The following is a 24,971-nucleotide window of genomic DNA, read 5'->3' on the forward strand; positions in this document are numbered from 1 at the left end:
CGCTGTAGTATATAAAAAAAATTAAAACAAAAACTAAAAGCAAAATCATTTAAAATTTACTCACAAATTTCTGCAAGCAAAAAGACGTGACAATTTGGCAGCAAATTTTACGACAGATTTTTATTATGAGGAAATTTTTCAAAGAGTTTCCGCTCAGTCTTTGATATGTTGTGTTTCTCTTAAAAATTCCCTACATTAGGTAAATTTTATAAAACTTGTTCCTTTTTCTCCACAACCTCTGTTTAAACAAAAATCCGTGCAGGTAAGGAATTTTCCCTAGAGTTAACAACAGTGGACTAATTCGACGAGTGTGTGAATACATGTGAAAAACATCAAAAAACATTCATTCGTAACAACTATAGACAAATTGACAAAGTTTGCCGCAGCTTATGATATAGAAAATAGAAATTGGCAAATGAAGAAAACTTTAATTTTAGAACACTTTGCTAAATTTGGTAAACCGAAAAAAATTATAATGGATAACGAGTTCAGGGTAGAACAGTTGCTTGAGTGTTTAAAAGAGGAAAATGTAGTTGTCCATTTGACAAAACCCAACTCACACACTGGCAATGGCGATATAGAAAGATTACACTCAACTCTTAATGAATTAATAACAGGTATCGAGGATAAAGATCTTACTATAAATATGAAGATGCAGGTTGCTATAAATACTTATAACAACCGATATCATACAACTTTAAAATGTACCCCTAAAGAAGACATGTGGTAGATGCAGAGGTTTTGTGTGAAAGAACAAGAAAAATAAAAAAAAATTTAATAAATAAAAGAAATATGAGCAGAGAAACTTATGTAGAAAAACGAATAACAGGCCCAGTTAAAAATTATAAAAGAGTTAGGCATAAAGACCAACCCTATTATAGAATACTACCATTAAGAAATATTCATGTATCTATATTAACATTAAACGACCATTTAAATATTCATCTAACCGCGTAGAAAATCCATAAAAAAAAAACAAAAAAGAAATGTAATTATGCTAAAAGAATAATATATTTTGTTATTTTCAAATTCGGATTAATTGTAAAAACATATTTGTGTATGCCCCCAACTAATTAAATGAATTTCTTCAGAATATATTGTATTAATAAAAGTCTAGTAATAGAGTCCAGGAGAACTCTTATCTAATCCGTGGAGGAGTTATGAGTTATGAGTTATGTTATTAATTATGTTATTATGTACCCTGTATTTATTAATGTATTTACTAATGTATGTATGTATTATATTATTCACTTGCTTAACATAGCTGTACACATTTCTTCCAATATCTATGTACATAAAGGCATTGAGATCCCGCCACTGTTGACTGTCCGATTGCAGTTATATGTTTCACAACTTCCCTGTTATGATTCATGTATGTACTATGCTAGTTAATGGCATTAAATATGAGATGATGTAGTTTTAATTTTTAAGTTGAGTTCAGTGAATAAAGTCATTACAAACAACAAAAAAAATATATAATATATTAAAAAAATGTCTTTTAATGATAAAGGAAAATTTAAGTCGCGTTCTAGAAAGCAATAGAATAGTCTCTGTACCCTTCACTGCTTCTCTCTACTCTAATGCTTTTTGATAAACTATATTTTTAGTTTTATGCTCTGGCGCGTAAATAAATAATGTTGATGGATTTCTGACACGGGAACAGGCGACATATAATTGACTATGTGAAAAACATCGATTTTCTAGGTTGATACCACATACACTTAGCGACTGCCCTTGCGATTTATTTATTGACATTGCAAATGCAAGCCGCACTGGAAACTGCAAACGCTTAAAGCTGAATGGCATATCGTTCGGTATCATAAGGATGCGTGGGATTAAAACATCTTCGCCTGGGATGGACTGCATAAAGACGGCCTAGTGTATCGGTGGAAAATACTTGTGTATAACCTGGAACTGGCTGTCCTCGTTTTCGTCGTAGCAATTTTTTTGATGGTATAATATCTTGGCATTTCCGAGTAAAGTAGCCTTCTGGCAAAATCATCATTTTGGCACATTTCAAAGAAGTTGGTTAATGTTGTCGATGGTGGCCTGTAAACTCATTGTAATACGTTTGCATCTGTGAAATACACCCGTTGACCATTTTCCAAATGTACGGCCAAGTGAACAACAGTAGGGTGTCGTCCATGTATAGGAAACGAAACTATACGCCACATGCTTTCGTTACTACTAACATAGCGACCCATTTGATATTGAGTGACTTCATCATTTGAATTTTCGGCAGCAACTCCGAAGACAGCCATATCACTGCCTTTGTTCACATACTTGCAAATGTATTTGATAGATTTTACGTAATGGCAAAATTCGACGTTTATGTGTGCTTTATATGCCTTGCAGAGTAATGGCGAAAACGGAACAACCCAATGATTATCAACTTCAATGTCCTGTCGATTTACTTTGACTATTGTTGACTTTCCATTGTCATCAATGGATCGGCGGCGATAAAGTGGATATCCATCATTTCCTGTAATAGTTTCTGCTACTAATTGTCTTGGGTACCGTTTTGAACATTTTCTTTCAACCATACACGGAGAAATGGGATTTAATATTCCACATGGACCATGTATCAATTTTTTTTTGTATATTTTTTGTAATAACCTCATGTAACAGTGGGTCTTCATTGTAATCGGGAATTTCTGCTGATATCACATGATCAATTTCATTCGGTCTTATCCTCTCAACCAACCAAATGAAGATATGTGCATGTGGTAATCCGCGTTTTTGCCACTCAACTGAGTACATCCAACAGCGCGTCTCGCCGAACACGCGATGCTTAACAATAAAATCCATGAGTGATTTTAATTTCATTTTGAACATCCTAGCAGTGATATCGTGGCGATCAATGGGTGATTGGCTAGTAAATAATTCTTGTTGAATTTCTGTCCACTTTGGATTGCATGTGAATGTGATAAACAAATCTGGTGTGCCATAATGTCGTACATAGCACATAGCATCTTGAGCATATTCATGCATATGACGCGGACTTCCGACGTATGTTGCTGGGAGAATAAGTGTTCTGCCAACATTCTGTGCATTTCCATCAGCATTAATGGCATCCTGAAGATGAATGTATTCCTCCGAACGGAGTTTTGTTTGGTTCAACCTGATAAATGTCAAGCGTTCAGTTTCAACTTTCACATACATATCCACCGCACATTGGTGAAATAGACGCCGACATTTTAAGATGTGATTGTCCTCATTTTCCCGAACCATCAGTCTGTATGAATAATAATTCATTGAACTAACTTTTTTGTTCATGTCAGCACTTGTAAACAATTTTTTGTGTTAATAATATAAATTTTAAGTTAGTAAACATATATTTTAATGTTGTAAACATATTGTTAATAATTTACCTGTAACTGGATTTATCATCTTCATTGAAAAATGATAGCCGTCTTCACCTTGCCAAAATAAGATAGGATATTGTAAGGCATAATATGAACGATGTGTTTCAGACACACGCTGAAGCTGATCGTAAAACAATGTCTCGGTTTTCTAAATTTTCACGACGACAATAGCCACTTCATCAATTGTTGGCGCATTAAAACGTCCAGCATGTTGTCCTGCAGGCGCCTTATCGGCTCTGATGACAATTTTGTGATTATCTGATGGCATGCGGTCTAATGCAGTTGTGAATAATGCAACTAATTCATTGTGCTGATGGAAAAATGTTTGAAGTTGTTCCACAATGGATCTTTTCACTGGGTTGTTGTGTTCGCAACGCTGATCGACTTCTCTTGCTGAATTGCCCATAAAATATATTTGCAAAAATTTATAGTCTTCACCAGGCACTGGCAATAAGGAACCTGTTTGATGATATATTTGACCCTGAATCTGCAAGAATATAAATATGTATACAGGTAATTGTATAGCAAATTGTACCACCATGTGGCTCGCAAAATACTGCCACAATACTTTACATCATTTCAAATTAAAACTACTTTAAACCTCGACATTAAACAGCCTTCCATGGCAGCTTTAGGTGGTAGACTTAGTATTGGAACACCTTGCTCATGCCACTATGAAATACAACATGTTATAAAATGTTGCTGATTAAGTCATTGGATTATAGACTATTATTATGTAAGTTAACGTGTCCCGCAAGACATCGTTTAAAAAATTAAAGTTGCGGGCCAACCACTTGGCCCGTTAGGTTATACTCACTTTCGGGATCCTGGAATTAATTCTCCCTTAAATATGTTTGAACAGTACACTTTATTATATTTTCTATAACAAGCCACTTAACTGGATGAAGACTACTTGCGCAGCGTCACACTCAGAACATTTTATACTTAAGCTAGCCTTATTCCTCCCCTAACTCTGTTGACATAGCGGTTCCCCCGATGTTGTGTATTCCAGGTGAAGTTACTGTCTGCCGTATGCGCGTGTGGATCACGTTGCATTAGGCAGACGCACTGTCAGCATATTTCAATAGACATGTGTGCTTCTGCTGCAGGTGAGCGAGTTAACTGTGGTGTTAACTTGTATTTGACTTATTGTTTACAAAATAAACACATCACTGACTCAACATATTTTGAACCAGCTACATGGTTATAAAACTAAAAAAAAAATAACTTTTGTTGCCCCAAATGATGTCATTTAAAAGCAATTATTGTACTGCTGGAAATGAGTAAAAAAATGATAAGATTCTGGGCCAATTCCAGAAACCAATGAACGTAGTGGCTCTGGTGGCGGTACCAATGGCGTCAATTTGACTTGGCCGCTTTCGCAACATTCATTTTTGGACTTCAATGCCTTGCAATGTGGACACACAATATTCATTAGTCCAATAGCAACAATTTGCTCTGAACTGTAATCAATTGCCACATTATAACTGAATGCAGCTCTGTGGGGATTAAACACAACATTTCTATCTTGATATCGATTCCGTTCAAGTTAATTTCGCGCTTCGCGTTGCTCATCAGTTTGATTTGCTCTTATATTTCTTTGACTTGCCGTATTTCGAGTTCTGCGGCCTAAGCTTGTACGTTGGTGGCATTGTTAAAAACGAAAATCCAACTGAAAATAAAAAGCTCTCTAACATTTTCTGTATAACCATGTATACCAAATTGTAGTATTGTGTAGTCACCAAAAGTTCCTAAAAATCAATATGAAGCTGTGAACTTACCGTGATTAACAAACACTTATTAGCAAACAAAAATCTTCTTAGTCTTACTCGAGTTGGACGTAACTCGAATCTACTCGATTTGAATTCTCTCTAACTCGAGTTCGAAAAAAATTGAAGCATATAATTTAACTAAGGAAAAAATATTCTTTGTGATACTAATTATCTTATTTCCTTGAAAATATTGTGATAACTGATTATAAAAATAGTTTAAATATTATTTTAAATACTTAAATAAATGATTGGATTTCACTCGAGTGAAATCGAGTAATATTTTTTCCGAGTTGGCACATCACTATCACAGATTACCACAGATTTTTTTTTAATTAGAATTTAATTAAGTAACCACGTTTCCGAACAAATGATGTTCGAATTTAATTAAGTAATCACGTTTCCGAACAAACGATGCTCTTTTAATATATTCTATGGCAGTGAATGACATTGACATTTGTTACGCGCGTTTTTTAAAATATGCAAAGTTAAATGTATATTTTTCAATATTTCTGAGAGATTTTCTTAATATTTTTTTCCGTAAGAACCTTCTGCTAATAATAACAAATACAACAACAAAAAATTAGTGAAATCGGTCCAGCCATTCACGCGTGATGCCGTGACCAAAGAAAACGGGTTTCATTTATATATATATAGAAGTAGCCTTTAAATTTGCTTTCTATATCAACCAAAAATTAGTTAGTTCAAATAATATATATGTATATCTTTTTAAATTTGAGTACTCATGCGATATTGAATTTCGACAAAATGTTGAATGAAATCATTATGTACCTACTCATATATATTTATATAATATATACTAATATTTGAGGACAACTTGAGAGTGAAACTAATTCATTTTTTTATTTATTTTTTAAAATTTAATGAGACTTCATGAGTTTTTTCTACAACATTGACATATTATATATTTATAAAATCATTCAATAAAATGTCTATTAGCTGCAATAACATCCTCGATCCGGGTCCGGAACGAATGCATGCCCTGAACGGGTATTGATATTTATTCATATTGACCATAACGGTATCAATTGCACCGTTCAGAGAAGAAATGATGTTATGAAGACGCTTATTGGTTTCACGCTCAACTACGCCCCATACGTAGTAATGCAGGCGATTAAGGTCTAGAAAGTTAAGCGGTTTTACATGGTCATGGAAGTTTTCAGCTATTCAATCTTCTGTCACCATCGCTTTGTGCGAAGGGGCAGAGTCTTGCTGAAGGATGTTTTGAGAAATCTCGATATAGGCCGCAGAATTCACTCGAAATTCTGGAGTAAAGACAGTGTGGTGATATGACTTGTTCTTTATTACTAACGACACCTAAAACCATAACAGTGGTTGTAAACTTCGACGGATTAGACCCTCAGAAACATTAAGCTCCTTCGCAAGGGTCCTCATTGACTTTTGTCCTCCCTTATTTTTAATAATTTTACCTGTTTTCTTTGGTTTTGTTATTTATATGTTTTTAACTGCTAATTGCATTTCTGTTTTCTTCTGCAATGGGTTTATGGGAATATTTTTGCAGAATTCTGCTGCCGATTCTCCGGTGACGTGGCAGCCGAAGTTACTCGCTCGATTTTGTTTTCCACCATAGCTGAAGGCCAAACCTGGTAATCTGGACTCATTCAAGAATAAGAGATTGCGCCTTCCGAATTCGTTGTAATGTCAAGCTCCAAAAATATACAACTATACACACTTCTTGTCACGGCGTCATCCGCGTAAAAACGCAAAAAAACTGCATTTGGAGCCTTCATATTCATTAGTGCTTTCACAATTTAACAGGCGCCTCTTCGTTTTAGTTAGAATTTTTCAAGAATATTGAGCTTTGTTATATCGAGGTTTCACTTATATTAAATTACTAAATAAAATATTGTCAACTGTATTTCCATGGAAAATCTTGTCAGGAACCTTAACCAACGGGGAACTTGAAAACCTTGTTGGAGAAGTTCTGTTTTTAATTGATATATTCTCTCGATTGATGTTTTGGTAGTCAAAAATACTTATTTTTTGTTCACGCATAGTAATAAAAGAAAGATACAACAAATATTTATTAATTTTACTAGCGGCCCAGTACGTGCTTCGCTACGTATAAAGTGAAATATTAAATCAAACTCATTTATAAAAAAAAATATATATTTAATTATTTGCTAGCTATTTTAAAACTTAATCCAAAACATTTGGATAAACAATATTTTTTGTTTTTCCATTTTGAGCATGAATAAACAAACGGCTGGGGGTCCCGACTCTGGAACAGGCAACATAAAGTTGGCCATATGAAAAACATGATTCCTCCAAATTCACACCACAAACGTTAAGTGTTTGCCCTTGAGCTTTGTTGATGGACATCGCAAATGATAAACGCACAGGATATTGTAATAGTTTGAATTCAATGGCATATCAGTTGGAATCATAGGGATAGGCGGTATTAAACAAACTTCTCCTTTTGATTTACCAGTTAAGATCGTAGCTTCAATCAAATTTGACAATAAATTTTTCACTGCCAATCTGGTGCCATTACACAATTTTAGTGGATTGATATTTCGCAATAATATAATCAAAGAACCCACTTTCAGATTCAAGCAATGCCGTGGCATACCAGCCGGTTCTAATGAATTTAAAAATTCAGTTTGATAATTCATTGCCTCATCTTGATTCATAGCACTGTCAATTGATTTATATGTCGTGACTACACCTAGTAGTTTTGCTTGAATTTGAAAATTAATGGCATTGATATGAATGTTCTTCAGTGCTAAAATGGCGCGTTCTCTCAACCAATCATGATTTCTGTAATTCTGAAGAATATTTGGAAAAACACATTCAATCAATTCATCTATCGATTTCGTAATTGTACAAAAATTGTTCGGTACAGTAATCAATCCGTTGGTTCTGTCGATTTGTATTTTGCCATCACCAATTTGTAACAATTGTTTTGAAAACTCATGGGCAGCTGGATCATTTTGTAGGTGAATACGCATATTAATGTTCAGTGTCAATTTTTGTACATATCTCCAAAGAACTGATGACTTCAAACATGTATTTATTTCATCAGCAGGAGTTGACCGAGGAATGACAGGCAATGTTTGTCGAAAATCCCCCGACAGTAATATCAAAGTACCACCAAAAAGCTGTTGGTTACCACGTAAATCTTGCATTGTTCGATTAAATGCTTCTAGTAATTTTTTATTCGCCATTGTACACTCATCCCATAAAATAATTGACGTTAATCGCAGAACTTTTGCCATAGCAGAATTTCTTGAAATATTGCAAATTGGAGTTTCAATCACCTGTACATTCAATGCCAATTTTAATGCAGAGTGTGCTGTCCGACCACCTTCTTATAATGTAGCAGCAATTCCCGAAGATGCAAGTGCCAATGCAATTTTCTGTTCCAATCGAATAGTGGCTAAAATCAGTGATATAACGAACGTTTTGCCTGTACCACCAGGTGCATCCAAGAAATATAACCCAGCTGCATTATTGGAAATGGCTTGCATGATTGTGTCATATAAATGTTTTTGCTGAATATTCATTTTGGTTATATTCGATTGTACAAATAAACGCAAATCATTAGAATTGAATTCCTGCTCACGTTGCAATTCACGATCAAACAGATCATGCATGTCACGATTTGGTGCGGTCATACCCAATTGTACTAATGTTTTATTTGCAATCCGTAGATACATATCTTCAATTGTTATCAAAGCTTCGTTGTACATTTCCAAAGTTATCAACAAATCAGGATTTCTTGCATGATGACGCATACGAATTAAAATATCTTCTGCAATATTATGTTTATATTTGTTTCATAATTCAAGTGGATTTGATGGCATACATGTTGATAATATAACGGCAAACAGCATTCGTATTTATTGAGGATGAGCCGAAATAGATGCATCATGAAGTGTTGAATCCCAAGGTGCAAAATGTCCAACAAATGCAAAAGTTGGCATGCTTCACGGTATGTTTCACACAAATGACCGTTGACTGTTCTCAATTCTTGAAATGATTTTGGGCCATTCACGTTAACTAATAACAATCTCAAATAAAAACACTCAACATTGTTTGGATGTACTGTATATATTCTGCCAATTGCATCTGTTTGGAAAATGCCAGGATGTCCATGAACTGCTGTTCCTTGTTTACGTCTTTGAAATTTTTTCGAAGACACATTCCATATGTAATACTGAGGCACTTCAGAATATAACAAAGTTATCGCAAATGTATCAGTTTCGCATAATTTGAAAAAACCTGTGAACGTAGTTGCTGGGGGTTGCGCTGCTCTTTCCAACAAATTTGCTACATTAAAATAAACACGTTGGCCATTCTCAAGATGCACAGCCAAGTGAACAACCGCAGGATGTCTTTCGCGATTGGAAACGACATAATCCTCCAGACAGCTTCATTGCTACTAATATAGCGACCCATTTGATACTGAGTAATTTCATCATTTCTATTATCACCACCAACACCGAAAATAGCCATATCGCTCCCTTTATTTACATACTTGAAAATATATTTAATGGAGTTGACAGAATTACAATATTCCACATTTATATGAGCGTTGAATATTTTCGATAATAATGGACAATACGGAAACACCCAACGATTATCAACTTCAACTTCCTGGTTATGCATTCTAATGATTGCCGTTTTGCCATTATCATTAGGTGATCTACGTCGATACAACGGATATCCGCCATTTCCTGTTATTGTGTCTGAAGTAAATTGCCTTGGGTATCGTTTCGAACACTTTTCATCAATCATACATAGTGAATTCACATTTAGTTCACCGCACGGTCCATGTATCATGTTTTTAACGACAACTTGAAATAACTCAGGATCAGCAGTGTGGTTAGGAATTTCAGCTGATATAAGGATATCGATTTGATCCGGAGTTATTTTATGCACCAGCCAAATTAGTATATGTGCGTGCGGCAACCCCCGTTTCTGCCATTCGATGGAGTACATATGGCAACGCACCTCCCCAAATACATATAATTTCACAATTAAATCCATAAGTGCTTTACATTTTTGCCGAAATGGATACTCATGTGGTTCAAACACATCCTAGGGTTATCCAGGTCCACGTTTTGGTCTATATCTCGAGGCCGTAGTTACGGAGGGGCATTAAAAATACTCTATACTATAGAAATCATCAACAGCTCCCATTTGCTACCCATATTGTACGAACACATCCTTAAGTTATCGGGGTCCACATTTTGGCCGATATCTCGAGACCCTAGTCACGGAGCCGCATCAAAAATACTCTATACTATAGAATCATCAGCAGCTTCCATTTGCTGCCCATATTGTACAAACACATCCTAGGGTTACCCGGGTCCACGTTTTGGATTATATCTCGAGACCCTAGTCACGGAACGGTATGAAAAATACTCTATACTATAGAAATCATCAACAGCTTCCATTTGCTACCCATATTGTACAAACACATCCTAGGGTTACCCGGGTTCACGTTTTGGCCTATTTCTCGAGACCCTGGTATCCGATTCTTAAAATTTCAAAACACAAACCATCTACTGAATAGTCCAAACAAAGCCTAAAAATTTGGTTTGGATAGGTGAGCCCGTTCTTGAGTTATAAGATTACCAAGGAAATGTAACTTCTTTTTATATATATAGATTACTGGTTATGTCTCGGACTACAAATGCCTGCTGGTGTAGGTAAAATAATTTCATATTGTTGCTATATTTTTATTTGTCTATGTTAGGCCTAACATACTGTGTAAAAAATAGTTATGCACATGTGTAGGGTAAATTATGTAAAACAATTCACGTACACGAAATCTTGCATATATTTATAGAAATAAACACGAAATTTCTCTATGAAAATTGTGACATGTGCGTTTCTCAGCAATATCAGCATCTCTTAAGCTCTTTTGGAAATAGAAGACTTGGGTTAGCGAATAAAGCAAAAGTGAAAACCATCACAGTATCACAGCAGCGGCATACATAATAATATTTTACAATCCGAGTTCACCAACCAATCAGAATTGCCATAGGGGCTGCACCAAAAATTGTAGCGCACCAATCAAACGTATGCAAACTTCAACTAGCAATCGTTTTCGCTTGCTCCTTCAATATTTTTATACCGTTCGCACTTAGAGCTGTTTGAATATGCTTTCTGTTTTCTGTTTGGTGCTGTGTTTAAATTATTTTTGACCATTGTTGGGATTTTATGTTATAAGATCTTCAAGTATTTTTTGAAAGTGCTCTTGCACATATGGGAGGTGGATTCATGATAGAGAATTTTTTTTTATTTTTGACTGGTTTTGCAAATCTTCGTGTTTTCGACTAAAAAGCATAAACTTTGTCATGTCAAGACAAAGCATCTTATATAAATATGTATACTTTGATATAAGAAATATCTTCAAAGGTTTTTTATTTTCAAAAACCCTAAAGTTAAATTGAGTTGTAGATATTTCATCGAAAGCAAATATGATAAACTTATTGAATATTGCTTTAAAGTCAGTCCAGAGCGTACAAAGCAAAAACTCCTAGCAGCCCTTTCAGGCGCTGAGGCTTTCCAAGTTGTTCAGATTTTACAGGCATTGCACCAATTTATATTTTATTATTATTTAGCCACATTTTAGTTATATTTAATAATAATAATTTTAAAACATTTATTAAATTGTAGTATAATTGCAGTAGTTTTCTCAGAGGTTTTAAAATGTGCTATTGTGATACCACATGATACCGATTTCCCTCTTGTCATCAATCTCTAAAGTTTTTGATAAAGCTGTTAAGTGTATTATTTTAGCTTGTTAGGTTAGGTTTGGCAGCCGCATCGCACATAGAGACAACGATGCCACTTAGACCACGAAATGGGTCCGTTGTGACCCGCGGGGGCTGAGCTACATTTCCCTCTCCATATTAAACCATCCTGAGCTTTTGACAAAGCGTAAAAAGTTGTTGATACCTAAAATGTATAGATTATCTTTATTCGTTAAGAAGTAGGATTTTAAAAATCGGTTCCTGCTTCTGGCTAGAGCTGGGCATGTGCAAAAACGGTGTTGAATTGTTTCCAACTCCTCCTCATTTCTGCAGCTACGACAGAAATCATGCGTGTAAACGCCTAATCTGTTTGCATGATTTCCTATGAGACAATGTCCTGTGAGGGCCCCTACTAAGGTCCTGATTTGAAGTCTATTCAGTTTTATAATACTCTTGGACAGACGTAAATTTAGCCTTGGTCATGTTTGCCTAGCAATTTCACAGGTGTTAACGCTAATACATCTCTGATTTGTAGACCTGATTAATGCGTCCTTAATGAGAAGCTTACAAGTTGCGAGAGGTATCTCCATAAAATAACTTATGTCTGGCAAACAGGTACCTTCTCTTGCAAGTTGGTCTGTCCTACAGTTCCCTGGTATATCTCTGTGGCCTGGAACCCAGCACAAGATTATACGATATTGTTTGGCCATCTCATTTAGAGATTGGCGACAACGTAAGACACTCCTTGATGTTGTTTGGAATGCATCCAGGGCTCGTAGGGCAGCTTGGCTGTCTGATAGAATGCAGATATCCGTTGATGATATTCTGTTTATCTTTAGCCAATTTAAGGCTTCATGAATAGCGTTTATCTCCGCTTGAAAAATACTACAGTGATCCGGTAGTTTAAAGGATTCACTAATAGAAAGCTCTTCGCAAAATAACCCTGATCCTACACCGGTATCCATTTTAGACCCGTCCGTGTAGATCTTAACGGGTGTGTTGGGTGTTGGATCTTCTTCAAACCATTCCAGTCTAGAAGCGATTTTCATTAGGAAATTCCTTTCGAAGCAGAGAATGGGAGAGTGATAATCACAGTCACTGGGTATATCCATGTAGAAGTCTAAGATGGTTGAATGTCCCTGTGTGACAGTCTTCCATTGTGAGCTCGCTTTGAGCCTTACAGCGGAGCAGGCCGCTAAGTATTTGCAGAAGAGATCTAGGGGTGGCATATGTAGTATGATATCCAAAGCCATGGATGGCGTGGTTTTCATGACGCCACATATTGCTAATTCCGCTGATCTCTGCACCTTATTCAATAAATTAGAATAGGCTTTTTTCTGCATAGCACACCACCAGACAACATTTCCATATAGAAGAATGGGTCTGACGACAGCAGTGTAAAGCCAATGAGCAACCTCAGCTTTAATTCCCCGGGTCTTACCTAAAGCTCTCTTACAGGCATAAAAAGCTAGGTTCGCTTTCCTGACTCTTTCTAAGATGTTTGACTTCCAAGTCAGTTTCCTATCTATGATTAGTCCCAAGTACTTGGTTTCTTCCGAAATCACAAGAGCTTCCCCCTTGAGCATAATTGGACTTAGTTGAGGGATTTTGTGTTTCCTAGTGAACAATATAAGTTGTATTTTGTCTGGGTTGACTCCTAGACCACACTTTCCTGCCCACCTAGAAAGTATGTCTAGAACATTTTGTATTAGGTCTCTTAATGTAGATACAAATTTACCAGAGACAGCAATGACAACATCATCGGCGTAAGCTATCACCTTACAGCCCACCGATTCCAGTATTAACAGAAGTTTATTTACAACTGCGTTCCATAGAAACGGTGAGATGACTCCGCCTTGCGGTGTACCTCTACTTACCAATCTCCCGAGCACCGATTCTCCTAGTTCCGCTTCAATGATTCTGCTATTTAGCATTTTGTCAATGAAGCCTACCAAGCCCGGTTCTACCCCAAGATCAGTGAGTGCTGCAGTAATTGCCCCCGACACGACAGTGTACCGTATCTTCCATGTCATGCCCAATAATGTCTGAGCAGCCTGGAAAATGAGTGTCGAGTAAAAGTTCTAAAGACTCTTTACTGGTTGTAGTGAACGTGCCATCACTTTTCTGTAGCAGTTCCCAATTTTGAGGACTTCCCGCTAAGATCTTACGAAGTCTGGAGGTCTCAGTTGCCCCCTCAACCTCTTCACAAAAGGATTTCCAAGATTGCCTTTGGGCCTTCCTGATTTCCTTCTTGTAGATTTTCAGAGTATCTTTATAATCTTTCCAATCTTCTGTGAGACGTGTTTTCTTTGCCTTATTAAAAGCATCTTGTCATCAATCTCTAAAGTTTTTGATAAAGCTGTTAAGTGTATTATTTTAGCTTGTTAAGAAAAAAATGAATTATATTCAGTTATATATGTATAAACAAATGGATGATAAAAAAAAATTGCGCTAGCCTTGCTTGTTGATAAAACAAAAGCATACGATATGGGTATTTATACCATTCTTTTAAGCAAACATAACTCACCTTGATTTTCGCGGAAACGTTCTAGATTGGTTTAAATCATATTTAACGAATAGAAGTCAAAGAGTAAAAATTGACAATAATCTAAGCGCAACCAGACTTATAACCTTGGGTGTCTTTCAAAGTTCAGTTCTTCGAACAATTTTGTTTTTGGTTTATATAAATTCGCAATTTTCATTGCTTCTCATGTGAAAAGTTACAGCATTTGCTGACGACTTGGCGGTTGCATATGGTTCAGCCAATGCTTTCTAACTTTTTTCTGATGTTAGTCACGATGGGCACCTGCTAAGGGAGTGGTTCGTAAATTATAAGCAATGAAATGAAAGTAATGCGTTTTAGTCTTTGTATCATGTATTCAACAAGAATATCGCGTCAGTTTTGCAGAAACTTTATTGGCAGCATACCATATGTTTCAAGTACGAAGTAGTTTCTAATTTCAAGTATAAGTGTAGAAAGAATATTCCACGTTAGTCGATTGGCGCACTCTATAGATCTTTTTAATATGCTAAATATTCTTCCCGTAAACCGCTTGTGCTGATACAAAGTTTTGAACTTTTCTTTTGCAAGGAGTTCTTAATAACTATCCTAATTTCTTGATCTGTCAGCTCGTATCTTCTGGCGAGTCGTGCTGTCGTAGAATCTTACTAAACCTCGTTTGGCGAAATAGATCTGTCGTCTTCGTCTAACTCATCTAGCGGTGGACCCAGAAAGCGTGTTCAATCTCGCTTTCTGCTGTCGACATCAAGGCTGATTCATGTTTTTCTTTTGGCATCTCGTTCGCCAATGTTGCCAGTCGCTTCTCGAAACTTCACCAATATGTTTGTCACCAGCGAAATAGAAAATTGGCTACTTTCAGGCGGTCTGGGCGTTTCAGACTTCACTTCTTGAGGTCTTTCCATATCGGTGCACAAATTTATTTTTTGAGGTTAAGAGGTGCATGAGGCGACGCCTGAAAAGACTGGTATGGAGTTTAGCTCATTCCTTCTGGAAAGTAAGAATTAAGGACTGTAATAAGGTGAAATGAAAGATTGGAGGAAAATACTTCCAAAATAAATTGTTTACTAAAGGGTGCCAGTGCAAAAAGCACATATATATATATTTTGTTTTTTGATTTTAAATTTAATAATTGGATGCGCGATTGATACGAAGGGTTATGGTAGATATGTACGTCGCTGATTGATAATTGATCGAAAAAATAGATTTATTTACCGAAAGGTTCCGTTATAATATAAGACTATCTTATAAACCTTTTTTACGGATTAGAGTTTAGAGCTCGAAAATACGTCGTTGCATTTGTAGGACAATACCACGTATGTGTACATATTTGTATACAGATACAAAAATGGAATTTATCAAGTTTAGGCTGAAGAATATGGATGGATGAATTAAATAGTAAGTTATATATCACATAAATACGTATATAATAAGGGATTCTATTACGGTATATTATTAATGTTTGATGTTGTTACAAAATTCCAAAAAGTTCTAACGACAGTCGGGTCTATGTTCATTATTTTGGCTATTAGCTACTGTAAAACTTTAATTCGGTCAGAGAAATTTTCATTTCAGTGAAATAATATCACACTAAACGGATTGTACGAAGATGCACCACCTCAAACTCAATTTTTTGCTTGCCAAGGCATTGGAACGTCTACGAGCATTTTCGTAATGGTAAATGGTAAAATGTAAGTTTCGCTAAACACTAAAAACCATCACACAAACTAAACATAAACTTCAAAAGTTGTATGGGATCCTTCACTATAGATTGAAAATATCCACGAAGTTTTCGCTCAATTTTGATACAATTATACTGGAATAAGTGCCGTGAAACATTCGGGTCCCATTTTAGTTTTGCATAAATATTTGGATTTAAAAAACTATGATCCTTTAAGATGGGTGCCACGTTTGCCTGTAATTAATAAGAAATGCAATCTTTTGACAACAATTTAGTTTTTTCGCAGTTTCCTAACTGTGGGCGAAACATGGGTTAATCATACCAGAGATCAAAAGCAGTCGGGGCTGTCAACTACCCGTAGTGAATGGATTCCAAATAAGATCAAGCTGGGTCTGTCATGACATCGGCATGTACCGATCATGTATCAATCGAAATTAATAACCGCGCTCTTAGGAGGACAAAACGGAGTAGCTCCTGCCATCAAGTAAACATTCGGCACGCTCGCGTATCGGCAACCACGTCACCGTTGACAGCTATGATTTCCAGGTTGTAAGACATCTCGTTTATCTAAGAACCAGAACGAAGAAGTCTATAAATCAACTCCGTGATTACTTGCCTAAAATCGGTGTTCCGGTGGCCCTTCAATTGGGAAAATAACCTCCAGTTACAGTGCGATACTGAGATAATTCGTAGTGTTTTTAGATTATTTCTCTGGGTCACAATTGATTAAAAACAAAAGATATTTTATATTCTTTAATTTTACTAAACTCGCCGCAAATCACCCGAGTGAAGTTAGTATTCTGTAAAACATTTTAGAAAAATTAATAGCCCCCTATAAAAGATAAACAAAGGACTGTCAAAATATCATTTGATAGATGAATTAACAGTCTGAAATCCACTGCATTGCTGGGGGGTGTATCAACTCCTTCACAGCTCTAGCAGTTCATCGTAATAGAATTGCCATCGCGTGAAATATTTTCAAATAAATGGATTATAGTCGCCTTCCTCATCCGGGAAGTGGAACGACTCTTAATTTTATCATGAATAAGGACTTTGAAATATCCGAACTAACACAAAGATTAAGTGAACTAGAAACAGTTTGCCATCAACTCGAAGAAGAAAATTGAAAACTCAAAGTGTTGCTAATTATAAAGCCTCTAAACAGAATGAAAACCGAAAAAATACACTATGAGACAGATGAAGAAGAATTAGCGCTATAAACCACCTGGATTCTAAAAAAAATAAACCCCCAAGCAAAAAACGAAAAGCTAATGGTTCACCTGAGATAACATTTAAAGTGTGCTTTGAAAAATCGCTCAATGAAAATTTGCTCAAGAACATGAGCCCCGTCCTCCGCCAATTATGACATCAAATGCTGAAAATTATCAAAAGCTAAGCGGCGCAATTAAATAGCTGGCAAAAAATCAGTTTACTATTAAATTATTAAATAACGACATTTACAAAATTTACGTAACTCAAAGTGATGACTATAGGTTAATAACAAAAATATTAATCGAATCCGAAACAACTTGGTATTCTTACAAAAACAAGCAAACATGACCATAAACGCCTTTAAAAAAGTGAAAAGGAAAAATAAAGAGCCATTGAATATGTTTTTGGTTCTTCACTCAATTGTTACGGTTGAGCACGTTAAATCCTCAAAGCTTATCCCACAGTGTAAAACCTGCCAAGTATTTGGCCATACGAAAGGTAAAGAGCCAAGATGTGTAAAGCGTAGTGGTAATCATAAAAAAAAACCAACACGTTGCAATTGCGGCCAAGACCACCCTGCAAATTATAGGCGATGTGTTGTTCCTAAAGAACTGCAAAAAATTCGCGATAAGAAGAATTTTAAACCAACAATAATACAATAATAAACAAAATAACCGTGCTGAAAATATTGACACTACATATGATCTAACCCAAAGCAATGGAAGTAATAGGCAAAGAAACTATCATTCACAATAAATCAAATATTAGAGCAAGTGATAACGAAATTCTAGCTCAAATACTTAGCAAATTAAATAAGCAGGACGAATTTAATAAAAACCTTTAAAAAAAGGTTGAGAGAACTTGAACAGCAAAACAAATCTCAGTATTAAATATGCACGCATGGAACGCGAAAGGTTTAAAAAACACCAAAATGAGCTACAAGTAACATTAGAGTAAAAAAATTGACCCCATCACCTCTGGTATACATATATAAAGAACTTATAAATATGCATAAATTTAAGTTTATAATAGGTGGAGATTTTAACGCAAAAAATACCATCTGGAGGTCGCGCTTAACTATAACAAAAATACGGGAACTATGTAAAGCAGTACAAAAACATATGCTCAGTAGTCTTCCTGGACGTCGCGCAAGCATTCGACAAGGTTTGGCATGAAGGCCTTATCAACAAATTGTACTCATGCCTTCCACTTGAACGCTATTTTTGCGTAAAAAAAGGCAATGAGTATTGCAAATTGGAGAAAATAAACACTGGTGTACCGCAGGAGTGCCTCCTTGGACTTCTTCTTTCCCATTGCTTCCAAGCACTACGATCGCTACCTTTGCTGGCGACACAACAATCCTCGCAGCAGAAAAAATCGCAGAAGAATCGGCAGCTAAACTTCAAACCGCTATAGACGCAGTAGAAAATTGGACGAAAACGTGGCGAACGAAATTAAACATTAGGAAATTAATTCATGTAAACTTTATCAATAAAAAAGCAAACCATCACCAAATACTGCTACTAGGCGCTCCAATTCATACGTAAACCATATCAATCTAATACCCGCGATGCTAAGCTACGTTGGAAGGAGCATATAAAAATAAAACGAAACGAGCTTCATTTTAATATAATATATATAAACCGGCTCATTGGACGAAATTCAAAACTGTCTATACACTTATATAACAAAATAATGACATACAATCAAATTATCAAACCGGTGCGGTCTTACGGTGCACAAATTTGGGACTGTGCCAGTCAAAATAATATTAACATAATCTAACGACTCCAAAATAAAATTCTCAAAAATAGTGTCAACGCGTCTTGGTACGTTTGCAATACAGATATTCAACAATCCTAAGGATGCTACTCGTATTAAAAGCCAAGCAGAAGCCCACTCTATAAGGCTCCAGAGGCACGTTAACGAGGAAGTCAGCAAACTTCTTAACCCCGCAGTCCTAACCCGACGACTCCAGCAAAAAAAGCCATACGATCTTATTGGTAGTTAATAAAAAAAAGAGATTTTAAAATTGTCTTCATAAAAACCCCACAAATTTGTTAAAATTAAGTAATAAGATTTTCTTTAGTTTCTTTTAAACTAGTTGTAGTACAGACAAACATTGCATACCTATGTGTATATGTATATTTATATGTTTGTAATAAAAAAATGAGCTTTCCATGGCAGAAATACACTCGGAGGTTTGCCATTGCCTCCCGAGGGGCAACCGCTATTAGAAAAATTTGTTTCTTTATTTTGGTGTTTTACGGAGTTTCGAACCTACATTTTCCGAATGGTAGTCACGTACCAACTCATTCGGCTACGGCAGCCGTTCCATTTGTGGAACAACATCAAGACGCACGCCCCAAATAGGAGGAGGAGTTCGGCCTGAGACCCAGAAATGGTTATAGCGCCAATTAGTATATATAATAAAAAACATTAAAAAAATATATGGAACCAGCATTAACAGCGATAACTATGCCAGCCTTGAAACCAAACGGAGAATCTCTCTTGCCAACAAGTGCTACTTTCTTACTTGGTGGCACAGAGTATTGTAGGCGATGGAATATTGAGCTTTGCGGTGACATAGACATAGCGCAGCGAATAAAGATCGAGCGGCTTCGTTGGCTGTGTAAAGTCGTCCCAATGGATACAAACGTTCCGTCTCTGAAAGTATTCGATGCAGGTTCAGCTGGTGGTAGAAAAAGAAGAGGAACACCTTCTGTACATTGGAAAGATCAAGTGGGTTTATCTGGCGCCGGTTATCACGAAAAAGAAACGACTGGTGTGCTTTGTTAAACTCGGCCAAAATCTCGTAAGTTCGCGCCAATTAAGAAGAATAAGAAGAAGGGTCTAACGACACGATAAAATGATTACTGGCTCATATTATGCAAAGCTGATGAATCGATTCGCCATCGATTTGAAGCAAAACAATTCCAATTGGCGAAGAAAAATGTTGGACAACAAACTGGTGACCAACTCTGCAGTTGCTATGAAAAAATTGCATAAATTAAGTGACGAATTGCTTCTTCATCCAGTATACACTCCAGATCTAGTTCCTGCGATAATTCCCTTTTTCCAAATATGAAGAAATAGCTTGAGTTAAACGATTTGCTTCGAATTACTAAATAAACGCTTCTTTTAGTGGGCTGAATGAATCGTTCAATTTGGAGGGCATATAACAAGAAACATTGGATGAAGTATACCTGTTGAAAGTTCTTGCAGAATAGCGAGTTTCTCATTGCAATTTTCGGACAATTATTAACCCATCTTTGTATGTTAGAGTGTATTTTTTGAAATTGAAGTGTTTGTTCACACATAATTTTTGCTTAGTGTCAGCAAATAAAGTGGCTTTATTGCACATTTAAGGATCACCTCACACATATTGGACGCTAATTTTGTCAGTTAGTGTGGTCGTTTAACAATATCCTATATCTGAGGCAATTAGTGACCATCTTTATTCCAGGCAACGTTGCATTTCGGCAGCTATAGCCTGGTTAGAATTTGCGTAGAATACCAGCAGTAGGTCCTGGCTTCAAAACATAAAATAATATAAACAAGTTCTGTCGACCCCCGTTAAGCGATGGAAAATACATTACATAGAAACTATCTGCCACTTGGAGGGCAAATTCCATGTGCACATCGCAAATTAGACAGCAAACTTGGTGTACGCACCGGCTGAGAATATGTATATTATACTTATATATTTTTATAGCAGCTTTCTAGGTAAAATAACTTCACACAGCTGTACACAGCAAACCGATTTTAACCTAATACATATAGAAATTCAGATAACCATTGTCGGCAAAGATAATTAAAACGATTAACAATTCAATTAAAAACAAACTTAACTCATTTTGATTTTTTAAATGTTGAAGTCTTCATAGGATCCTAGGGGAACCTTGATAAAATATATCAAATTAATCATTAACTTGAAAATATCACAGACACGACAGAATTGGGGGTTGATTAACACTTCACAGGCAATATATTCGTCGTATTTCTGCGTTTATGCATAGCTGCAGAAAAGTACATGCATAAGCATATACAACATTTCTAAATATATAATTCAAAGTTATTGCTAGTTCGGCTGTTGGTTTAATGTTGTGTTCAGTTCGGCAGAGAGATTGTCTTCATAAGGTTACAGCATTGTCACATAAAATTCCAAAAGGCAGTTGTCGTCAGCTGACTTTTGACTACCTTGTTTTGGACGACTGTAGTCATCACTTGTGCACACTAAGTTCGCGGGAGTGTCACTATTCGCATCAATTACGATGGTAACAATACAGAATAAACATCATCCTCACAATTTAAAACAAGGAATTTTAGCTCCTAAGCACTAATTTTATTAATAAACAAATTTGTTAATACTATTTTTAATATAAATACAGATCGGAAAGTAATAATGGAGCTTCCAATAAAATAATACCACTGCTAGATATAGCCTTGCTATGTATTCTATGTTTACCATTTTTTATTAACCATTGTAATGGCAAGTTTGAATCCAACGCGCAGTAATGCAGCGTTGTTCAAATACCGCGAAGAAAGTTGCAAAAGTACGCGCTTAATTTATTATCTCGTTTGCAAGCGATAGAAACACTTCTCCGTTCTTTCAACTTACGTATTTTTTAATGATGGCGTCGGGCAAACGCTCGGGTTCATTGTATCACTGTATTATATAAGTCGTATGATTTTGATTAAAGGTGTGGTGACAAAAAGTTACAAAACAATAGAAATAATTGGAATAGAAAAGGAATCCCCAGCAGCATAATTTAGCGAAACTACTATACAAAACCAATATTGTTTTGTGCTAAATATGTACATAAAAATGTACCAATATGCATGCATATATTGTGGAAAGATGTGCTACGTATGCGTAAATGTAGGTGAGGAAATTGGCATCGGAACCCCGCCTGGCGCATGCCAACTTATTCAAATTTTTAGATGTTAATACAGTGGGTATCGTTCTCGCGTTGTTTTCAACCCAAAACGGTGATTTCGGTGGTGGATTTGGTTGCACACTTAACCGCGTAATTGTGGATGAGAGTACTCAAACGTGATAATAATATGGTTTTTATCGCACATCGTGCAACAATTGGTTAAACTTCAAAAATTGAAAATGAGCAGCGGTACCGATTTACTAGCGTACAGGAACGTCAAATTCGCAAATATTAGATAAGGCCGCATTTCCCTTGCAAACAGCCTTTTATATGTGAAAAGTGATAATTGTTTTTTAAAAACTTCTAGTTTAATGAAAAATTAAGAAACAATTAATTGTGAAATGTAATGATTTAAACCCTTTAAAATATCAATCCGAAAAAGCATTCCTTATTAAGTATCCCGTTGCTTGCGGCTCTGCATTCGCTTTTCAAAATATTCGTTGTGAAATGTAGTGATTAAAGTCCTTTTGAAATATACATATATAATAAAACATAAATACGCATCGGGTTGGTTTTAACATAGAAAGCAAGAAAATATATTATGTAAATGTGGTAATAATTATGCTCGGTTTGAAAATTTTGAAATTTAACCAAAAATTTTGTCGAACTTAAAAAAATCCAAATGAAATAAATTCGAACCAGAAAATTTTTTGAACTTAGAAAAATTCAAATTAAAAAAATTCGGGCAAAATTATCAGCTTCAGCTTGGATTAAAAAGAGTTTCGAAGCTAAAAATGGATTTATCAACGGCATATCGATACAACCAAAACATGATGGAATATTATACATGTAAATAAAATTTTAAACATTAAATATAATATTTTACATATTGTGGGCAATTTCCACGTTTAAACACCTTTCTGCATATTACAAAAAAAAATATTGCGTCATTCGATAATAATATGTTTCAAATGGCTACATCCCATTCTAACGACCGATTTCAATTATCACTGAATTATTGTTTCATTTTAAGCAAATGTTTTCAAACTTACATTGAAAACATTGCAAATGTTTTAAAATTTAACAAATACTGGCCAAGAACTAGGCGAAATCTTCAACCTTTGAATTCGGTTTTCATATATTTTCAATATACTGAACAAAGTTTCTTTCGTTTGGCCTATTTCAATCGACCTCATATGTTTCCCTTGGTTAATTTAAAAAATGCATTAACTACCAAAAAAAAAAAAACACATATAGGAGTTATTACTAAAAATATCTTTAAAACTTTCATTTTTATACAATATATTTACAATTTTTCTAAATGCCCCAAATACAAGGTTGCCGTCACCAAAAATATTTCGATTAATTTTCTTTTAAAAGTGCTAAACTCAATGACCTACAAACATAAATTATTATCACGATCATATATTGTTGCTGGTAATGAAACATTTAAAAATAGTGTAATCGAATACACAAGGAATAGAAACTGTTAGAATAAAATTAAGCCGGTTAAATGAACTTAAAGGTACAGCTATGGCGTACAATGTAGTTTTTTGGGCTTCTCAGTGCTCGTTAGTCTACAACTTTTCAACAGCTAAAGGGTGATTTTCTAAGAGCGATAGGAAAGTTTTAAAAAAAACACACGTAAAATTCAGAAAAATGCATGACATTTTTATTTAAATCGATAGTACAGTCCATATAATTTAATGTTTGAAGATTATTTCATGCAAATGTTGACCGCGACTGCGTTTCAAATTGTCCATCCGCTTAGTCCAATTTTGGCATACTCTTTTCAATGTTTCGGCCGGTATCTCACATATAAATGCTTTAATGTTGTCTTCAAATGCGTTAATTGAAGCAGGCTTGTCTGAATAGATATGAGCTTTAACATAGCCCCACAAAAAATAATCTAAAGGCATTATATCGCACGATCTGGGTGGCCAATTGACAGGTCCCTAACGTGAAATAAAATGTTCACCGAACTCGCCTCTCAACAAGTCCATTGTTACGCGTGCTGTGTGGCATGTGGCACCGTCTTGCTGAAACCACATGACATGCAAGTCAAGCTCTTGCATTTTGGGGGGAAAAAGTTGGATATCATTTCACGGTAGCGCTCACCATTCACAGTTACGTTACTATTCACAGCATCTTTGAAGAAGTACGGTTCAATGATACCTCCAGCCCATAAACCGCATCAAAATGTGACCTTTTCTGGATAAATTGGTAGCTCTTGCAATTTTTCTCGCTGATCTTCACACAAAAATCGACAATTCTGCTTATTTACGTACCCATTGATCCAAAAAAGAGTTTAGTCGCTGAACACAATTTTTCGATAAAAAAGAGCCCATTCACCAAAAATTCTACGTTGCGGTAGGTCGTTCGGCTTCAATTCTTGCACCAGCTGTATTTTGAAAGGCTTTACACCTAAATCCTTTCCCAAGATTTTCCACATTGTTGAGTAACAGAGGCCCAATTGTTGCGAACGGCGACGAATCGATAATTGATGGTCATCATTAACACTGACCGATACAGCTGCGATATTTTCTTCAGTTCGCACTCTACGTAAGCGTGTTGGTGGTTTGATGTCCAATAATGTAAATTTGGTTCTAAATTAGGCACAATAGCTCGAATAGCCGCTTCAGTGGGTCGATTAAACTGACCATGAAATGGAAGAAGCGCGCGATACACTTTCTTAACAGAACACGCATTTTTATAATAAAATTCAATGATTTGCAAGCTTTGTTTGTTTGTAAGACGATTCATGGTTAAATTATAGACCAAAGTGAAGATGTTTGAC

Source organism: Anastrepha obliqua, chromosome 6, assembly GCF_027943255.1.
Source record: "Anastrepha obliqua isolate idAnaObli1 chromosome 6, idAnaObli1_1.0, whole genome shotgun sequence".
In the NCBI taxonomy this organism is placed as follows: domain Eukaryota; kingdom Metazoa; phylum Arthropoda; class Insecta; order Diptera; family Tephritidae; genus Anastrepha; species Anastrepha obliqua.